Here is a 9,043-nt window from a genome sequence, read left to right on the forward strand (position 1 = left end):
CTGAAGACTACACTTTTAAGCACAAAATTGCGCTTTTAAGCACTGCACACGCTTTTACCCACTGCAGGCGCATTTACGCACGGAATGCGCTTTTACGCACTGAATGCACTTTTACGCACTGAATGCACGTTTACGCACGGCGCGCGCTTTTACGCACGGAATGCGCTTTTACGCACGACACTTTTAAGCAAAACAGGCTTATTTAGGAGCCTGGTACATTTTTATTTATTTATAAATGCTCTTTTAGCCTATTTGTGCTGTAATTTTATTTTAATTAAACACATCCATACATACTTCTCCAGTAACAAGCAGCACTGCTAATATAGACAGTGTTTGAAGAGTGAAGGTTTAGTGCAAATTTAATCTAGATAAATGATTAACATCTGAAAAGTAGTCACGTTTGTTGATTTATATCACATCTGGAGTTTTAGTCTGTGTGCTCTCTGTGGGCGTTTGAACTGTACATAAATATGGACAGGATGTCCCCATTCACTCTCATTACAGCGTTTTGAAGCCAAAATATTTCCGAAATGGAAGCTGCCATCTTGCGTGCGCTTGCACAGTAGAGGCAAATTGGAGCCAGAACTGGCGCGGCAGAGGTGGGAGGTGCGGCCGTGTGAGTGCCCAAACCCCGCTCTGCCCTCAATTACTCTTTGCGTTTCACCTTCATTTTCACCAAACAAGTTACTTAACTTAGCTAACCTGAGTTGGCTAACCTAGTTAACTAGCTACATAGCGTTAAGTATCTAACGCCAGGCAAAAACCTAACCTAGATACTAAAATCAGGAAGAAGAACAAAGTAGGAATACCAATGAATTGATGGAGGAAAATCATCCACTTACCGAAAATGCAGAGAACGTTTCTCTGAGGCTCTGTTACAACAGTTAACTGCTTAACAAGCCATTACTTCAGAAATGTCATTTTTAACATTCAAATCCGAATGTCAGAAAGATCTGACTGTGAGCTCCGCGACTGAGCCACAGTGGCGGTGCGCGTTCACGCTCTGAGGCGAACCGCATCGCCACACCGTGTTCTAAATACCACAGATTAACTCCTATTAAACTTATTAACTGTAAAGAAATACACTGGAGGTTATTAACACGGGAGGGGGTCTTGCAGAATGTACAGAACCCAACTTTTGGATGTGTAATTTTAGATTAAAGATTCCGCCAATCTCTCATTCAGTTGAATGGAAATAGGCGGGGTTAAAAGTTGTATTGGAACTAGTCACCAAAGGGCGTAAGAGACGTAGTGACTTCACTTTTCAACCCCTGTCGTGCTGTTCATACTTATATACAGTCTATGGTTCACACGCACAGCACGCCCATTTAGGAGCCTGGGGTGTTTTTATGTTCAGTGATAAATGCTCTTTTTTTCTCTTTGTGCTGTAAAGTGTTGATAAATGCATTAATACATGCTTCCGCAGCAACAAGCACCACTGCTAATGTGAAGAGTCTTGGGCATCGTGGAGATACCCAAAAGGATACTTGTAGATATTCAAAAGGACACTTGGAGATGCCAAAAACACATTTGGAGATGCCAAAAGAACACTTGGATATGCCCAAAATGACACTTGGAGATATCCAAAAGGACACTTGGAGATGCCCAAAAGGACACTTGGAGACACACAAAAGTACACTTGGAGATATCCGAAAGGACACTTGGAGATGCCCAAAAAGACACTTGGAGTTGCCAAAAGGACACTTTTAAAAATCCAAAAGGACACTTGGAGATACCCAAAAGGACACTTGGAGATGCCGAAAAGGACACATGGAGATGCCCAAAGGACACTTGGAGATACCCAAAAGGACACTTGGAGATGCCCAAAAGGACACTTGTAAGTATCCAAAAGGACACTTGGAGATGCCAAAAATGACACTTGGAGATGCCCAAAAGGACACTTGGAGATACCCAAAAGGACATTTGTAAGTATCCAAAATGACACTTGGAGATGCCCAAAAGGACACTTGGAGATACCCAAAAGGACATTTGTAAGTATCCAAAAGGACACTTGGAGATGCCAAAAATGACACTTGAGATGCCCAAAAGGACACTTGGAGATACCCAAAAGGACATTTGTAAGTATCCAAAAGGACACTTGGAGATGAAAAAAGGACACTTGGAGATGCCCAAAAGGACACTTGGAGATACCCAAAAGGACACTTGGAGATGCCCAAAAGGACACTTGTAATTATCCAAAAGGAAACTTGGAGATGCCAAAAATGACACGTGGAGATGTCCAAAAGGACACTTGTAAGTATCCAAAAGGACACTTGGAGATGCCAAAAGGAAACTTGGAGATATCCAAAAGGACACTTGGAGATGCCCAAAAGGACACTTGGAGACACACAAAAGTACACTTGGAGATATCCGAAAGGACACTTGGAGATGCCCAAAAAGACACTTGGAGTTGCCAAAAGGACACTTTTAAAAATCCAAAAGGACACTTGGAGATACCCAAAAGGACACTTGGAGATGCCGAAAAGGACACATGGAGATGCCCAAAGGACACTTGGAGATACCCAAAAGGACACTTGGAGATGCCCAAAAGGACACTTGTAAGTATCCAAAAGGACACTTGGAGATGCCAAAAATGACACTTGGAGATGCCCAAAAGGACACTTGGAGATACCCAAAAGGACATTTGTAAGTATCCAAAATGACACTTGGAGATGCCCAAAAGGACACTTGGAGATACCCAAAAGGACATTTGTAAGTATCCAAAAGGACACTTGGAGATGCCAAAAATGACACTTGAGATGCCCAAAAGGACACTTGGAGATACCCAAAAGGACATTTGTAAGTATCCAAAAGGACACTTGGAGATGAAAAAAGGACACTTGGAGATGCCCAAAAGGACACTTGGAGATACCCAAAAGGACACTTGGAGATGCCCAAAAGGACACTTGTAATTATCCAAAAGGAAACTTGGAGATGCCAAAAATGACACGTGGAGATGTCCAAAAGGACACTTGTAAGTATCCAAAAGGACACTTGGAGATGCCAAAAGGAAACTTGGAGATACCCAAAAGGACACTTGGATGTGCCCAAAAGCACACTTGGAGATGCCAAAAAGGACACTTGGAGATATCCAAAAGGACACTTGGAGATACCAAAAGGACATTTGGAGATGCCCACAAGACACTTAGGAATGCCCAAAAGGACACTTGGAGATGCTCAAAAGGACACTTGGAGATGACCAAAAGGACACTTGGGGATGTCCAAAAGGACACTTGGAGATATCCAAAAGGACACTTGGAGATGCCCAAAAGGACACTTGGAGATGCCCAAAAGGACACTTAGAGATGCCCAAAAGGACACTTGTAAGTATCCAAAAGGACACTTGGAGATGCCCAAAAGGACACTTAGAGATGCCCAAAAGGACACTTGTAAGTATCCAAAAGGACACTTGGGGATGTCCAAAAGGACACTTGGAGATATCCAAAAGGACACTTGGAGATGCCAAAAGGACACTTGGAGAGGCCAAAAGAACACTTGAGTTTGATTCAGTTTTTACTCTGGACAGAATCGGTTTTATATCCATATCTATGGCGTCAGATTAATGTCAAACATCGCGAGCGGAAAAACCTTATGGGGCGGTTTCCCAGACAGGGTTTAATTTAAGATAGGACTAGGCCTTAATCTGGAATAGTTAATCATGTCTTTAAAAAGGGCTTTCTGAAACACAGATTAACCATTGATTACTAACACCTGGACTATGGAGTCCTGAACTAAAGTAATCTAGCTTAATTCAAACCCACCTGTGTTAGTCTGAATTAGCTGGGGCACAGTTGCCTATAAAACATGGAATGGACCCAGAAATGCCTAAAACAACATTGAACTGCAGAGGCAAATACAAGTAAAACCATGGCTGCAGAGAAGAGAGTTCGATCAAAAAACTATACTGAGCATGAGAAAACTTTGTTAAAGCAAATAGTTTCAAGATACCCGGTTATTGAAGATAAACAACACACATCATCTGCAGAATCAAAGAAAAGGAATGCCTGGAAATCAATTTACAATGAATTCAATGCAAATGAACACAAATCTACAAGAACATTACAACAACTCCAGGTATGAATAAATGGCTTTATTATGTTTCTCTTTAGTGAAACTTGAAGTTGATATTAGTTATTTAATACAGGTGTTGTGGAAAAATATAAAAATAAGCCTAAAAAAGACTGCTGCTGAAGCCCGAAGAGAGAGGTTTAAGACAGGTGAGGGACCTGCACATAAAGATCCTGACCAGGTGGATGAGTTGCTGACAGGAATAATGGAGAGTCAGCAACCTTTGGAGAATATACCAGATGATGATATAGACAGTTCAGATGATGGATCTCAGACACCTACTTTAGGTAAATTCATTAATTTAATCAATTTATTTCATTCATGTAATCGGCAATTATCTGAATTGTTGTGGTTTCAAGGAGAAGACCATGTGGACAGAACTACGGTGGCCGAGAAAGCCCAGCGCAGTGCAAATTGAAAAGCGCTGCAAAAGCACAAAACACATCCATCAAAATTACAACACAGGCGCAGCAAATAGAAAAACGCGCTGCAAAAAGAAAAACGCGCTGCAAATAGAAAAACGCGCTGCAAATACAACCACAACACAACGGAATTTGCTGTACCAGCTGTATACAAAGGACAATAAGTGGCAAACAAGCTTCTGAAAAGTAAGTTATGTTTATTACCTGTGATTACCACGGTTGTGTGCATATTATTAAAAGTTCAAAACGCCTTGTTTGCCACTTATTGTCCTTTGTACACATAGTGAAGTCCGAGACGTTACTGAAGACGCAGCTTAGCTGGTACAGTATCTTTTAAGGTCCCCCGGGAAAATTTCGTTGTGTTGTGACTCACTTCCGTTGTGTTGTGGTTCTATTTGCAGCGCGTTTTTCTATTTGCAGCGCGTTTTTCTATTTGCTGCGCCTGTGTTGTAATTTTGATGGATGTGTTTTGTGCTTTTGCAGCGCTTTTCAATTTGCACTGCGTTGGGCTTTCTCGGCCACCGTACAGAACTGAAGTGGTGCTGCAAAGCACATCCTCAACAAGTGTAGCAGTGCCTGCCAGTAGGCCTACTGGTCAGTACAACAAAAGACTCAGTATTCATGAAAGGTTGGCAATTGAATTTCATGAACATAAGTTAAAGTATCTTAGGGAGGAGCATGAAATGAAAATGAAGATCCTGCAAGTAGACCTGGAAACAAAGATAAAGGAGAGAGATGCTCAAATGTCTCAAATGCCACAGCAGTACATAAATCTATAAAATAAATAATTATGTTGTGTTGGATATATTATTTATATGACCCAACACACAAAATGTATACATTTACTTTAAAAATAAAATGTATTAAGTCATTACATGTGAAATGTACATGATTTGAACAGAACATAAAGAAAATGGATAATGTTGAAAATATCTACTTAAAGTGACACAGTGCAAAAGCATCTCTGTACGCAAGTCCTTCTCTGGCATCTGTTGTAAATGGTGGTGCAACCGGATTGTCATCCTCTTCAACTGGAGGATCAGGGCATCCACGCTGTTTCAGGTAGTTGTGTAGAACAGCTGTCGCAATGATAACAATGCAGCATCTTCTTGGTTTGAACCTGAGTGTTTTTCGAAGGCACTGAAAACAACTCTTCCAAATGCCAAACATGCGCTCTACTAGACCCCTAGTGCGCATATGAGCCTGGTTGTAGCGCCACTGCTCAGCTGTTGTTGGATGCAAGTATGGTGTAAACAAAAAAATCTTCTGGGCGTAGCCACTGTCACCAAGCAATATTCCGTTGTGCTCTCCTCTTTCAAATTGAGCATACAAAGATGAGTTAAGAAAAATACGGGAATCATGAGTAGCACCTTTCCAACGTGCAACAATATTTGAAAACTGTAACTGGGGCGTGCATACACCTTGGACATTTATGGAAAACCAATTTTTACGGTTCCTGTATTCCTCGGCATCTGGAGTAGATGGGCATTTTATTGGAACATGGGTTCCATCTATGCAGCCTATGACTCCTGGAAAGTGCCCATATTCATAGAAACTTACTTTGTAGTTCACTTGGATTGTAGAATCAGGGAAATTATGTACTGTCCTCTTAGTTCACAAATGGCTCTGCATACTCTGTGAATGACTTTACATACTGTTGGTTCACTGACACCAAATAAATCCCCAGTTTCTCGATGAAAGGTACCACATGCCAGGAACCTCAAAGTCATGAGCACTTGGAGACAAACTGGTAAAGGCCGTCCTCGCTGAGTCACAGATGAAAGCTTGAGATTCAATTGTGAAATAATCTCCATGGCATCTTTTTTATAAATTCTGAAACAATCTCGAAAACTAATGTCATCAAAATGTTGAAATGGGTCACTTTTGTCAGCAAGAACATGTCTAGCTGGTGGTACTCTTTGGTCTTCATTGACATAGTCCAAGTAATCCATGTGTCTTCTTTGACAAACAACTTTAATCTGAAGTTGAACCTACCTCCTGTCAGGTTTTATTTAAGCCTCAATTTACTCCTGCATTAGCACTAATCTACCTTCAAGAAATCAGATTAGATAATTCAGAGTTACACTAAATGCAGGACTATTTTAAGCCATGACTGAGAAAGCAGATTTCTCTTAGTCTGAGTTAAAAGGCCATTTTAGTCTAGGACTAGGCTTAATCTCTGTCTGGGAAACCGCCCCTATATTAGTTAGATGGTTAGCCGGGCTAGATGGTTTCAGTTATGCTTACCATCCCTGTAAACACATCGTTAAAATGCCATTAGTTAATTATTCACAGTTAAATACAGTATTTTAATAAATATTTAATAATTATACCCAGAATTAAATTGTCAAGAGCTTTGCCTTAATATTATAAAATTAGTGAAATTTTACCAATGCTATAAATCACTACATGTTGCACAAGTAGTCTAAATAAAATTTAAGGTTACTTTAATATGTAACTAAAGTACCTCATTTAAAGCACGTGGCGAGCAGAAAGAACAACTGAGTGTGGGGTTGACTTTTTTTTTTTTGCACAAGAGTACTGAGTGCGCTCGCGGTAGCGGTTCTGTTTGCTCGCGCATGGAAAACTGTTTATTTCCTCGCGCTAGGAGAGCTTGACCGATTGCGATTTTTTAGTTGATGTGATGCCATACCATATCCACCGGAGGCAGCAGTGGTGCAGGCGATAGCCCAGCCTAAATACGCGGCGCACCACATACCGCAGTGTAAGATGAACTGGATGATGGCACACACATCCCAATCTCCCCTACAGCAGTAAGGTATAGAGATAATGTAAATTAAAATGGTTTAACAGACACTTGTGAATTATCAGCTTTTAATTGGTGAAGTGTGTGTTTGTTCGCTGTCTTCAGATGCATTATTATTTTAACAGTCATGATCACATTCTGCACTCTATCAGTTCAACTATAGCACCTGTTTAATTTTTTTACAGCTTGTACAAGTAACATGTAAAATGTACTTTTACGGACGACACGCGCTTTTACGCACTGAATGCACCTTTACGCACGGCACGCGCTTTTACGCACTGAATGCGCTTTTACGCATGGCGTGCGCTTTTACGCACAGCACGCGCTTTTACGCACAGAATGCGCTTTTACGCACAACAGGCTTGTATAGGAGCCTGGAGCTTTTATATTCATTTATAAATGCTCTTTTAACCTCGTTGTGCTGTAATGTTATTTATATTAAACACATTTACACATTTATACATACAGCAACAAGCAGCACTGCTAATATGGAAAGTGTTTAAAGTGTGAAGGTTTAGTGCACAGGTAAGAACAAATTTAATCTAGATAAATGATTAACATCTGAAAAGTAGTCACGTTTGTTTTTTTTCTATCACATCTGGGGTTTTAGTCTGAGTGCTCTCTGTGTGTGTTCATGAACAGCGCACGTGTTCATACCATTAGACTGTATATAAGTATGGACAGGATGTCCCCATTCACTCTCATTACAGCAGTTTGAAGCCAAAATGTTGCCAAAATGGAAGCTGCCTATTAAACGTATTAACTGGGGGTTATTAACACAGAAGGGGAGGCTTGCAGAATGTACAACACCCAACTTCCAAAAAAAATCTTGGCTGTGTAATTTTACATTAAAGATTCCGCCAATCTCTCATTCAGTTAAATGGAAATAGGCGGGGTTAAAAGTTGTATTGGAACTAGTCACCAAAGGGCGTAAGAGACGTAGTGGCTTCACTTTTCAACCCCTTTCATGCTGTTCACACTTATATACAGTCTATGGTTCACACGCACAGCACGCCCATTTAGGAGCCTGGGGTGTTTTTATGTTCAGTGATAAATGCTGTTTTTCTTCTCTTTGTGCTGTAAAGTGTTGATAAATGCATTGATACATGCTTCCGCAACAACAAGCACCACTGCTAATGTGGAGAGTCTTCCATTATCTAAACTGTCTTAAACGCATAGATGCATCGGTTTAATAGTGGCTAATTAAATTCTTTATAGACTAAATGCAGCTGGTCTATTGCCAAAAGAAGTTACAAAAACACAGAGAGGAAAGAGAACATTCTAAGCAACGAAACAGAGCAGAATTAAGTATTAAATTAGTACATTAATTTATCAACAGATATAAATTTGCAGAATTATTTTTTGGTGAACAAAACTCAGTTAGGTGTAATAACTTACCTGATTCAAGTCATCATCTACCTTTGACTCATTTTAGCTAAATAGATTCAAAATTGTATATATTTACAACTTAACTGAGTCAAAGCAAAATTATGACTTGACTGAGTTAGGTTGAATCAGTGTGTTTTCAGTGTGGAGATGCCCAAAGTGAAACGTGGGACACTCTGAGACACACAAATGTAAAATTTGGAATGTCCAAAATAACACTTGGAGATACCCAAAGTGACACCTAGAGCACTTGGAGATGCCCACAAGAACACTTGGTTATGCCCAAAGGGCACTTGGAAAAGCCCAAAGTTACATACGCTGCATTTGGAGATGCCCAAATGGAAAACTGGACATCTTTAAAATGCCACCTGGAGATGCACATAGTGACATTTGGAGATGC

This window comes from Astyanax mexicanus, chromosome 23 (assembly GCF_023375975.1).
Source record: "Astyanax mexicanus isolate ESR-SI-001 chromosome 23, AstMex3_surface, whole genome shotgun sequence".
Taxonomy (NCBI): domain Eukaryota; kingdom Metazoa; phylum Chordata; class Actinopteri; order Characiformes; family Acestrorhamphidae; genus Astyanax; species Astyanax mexicanus.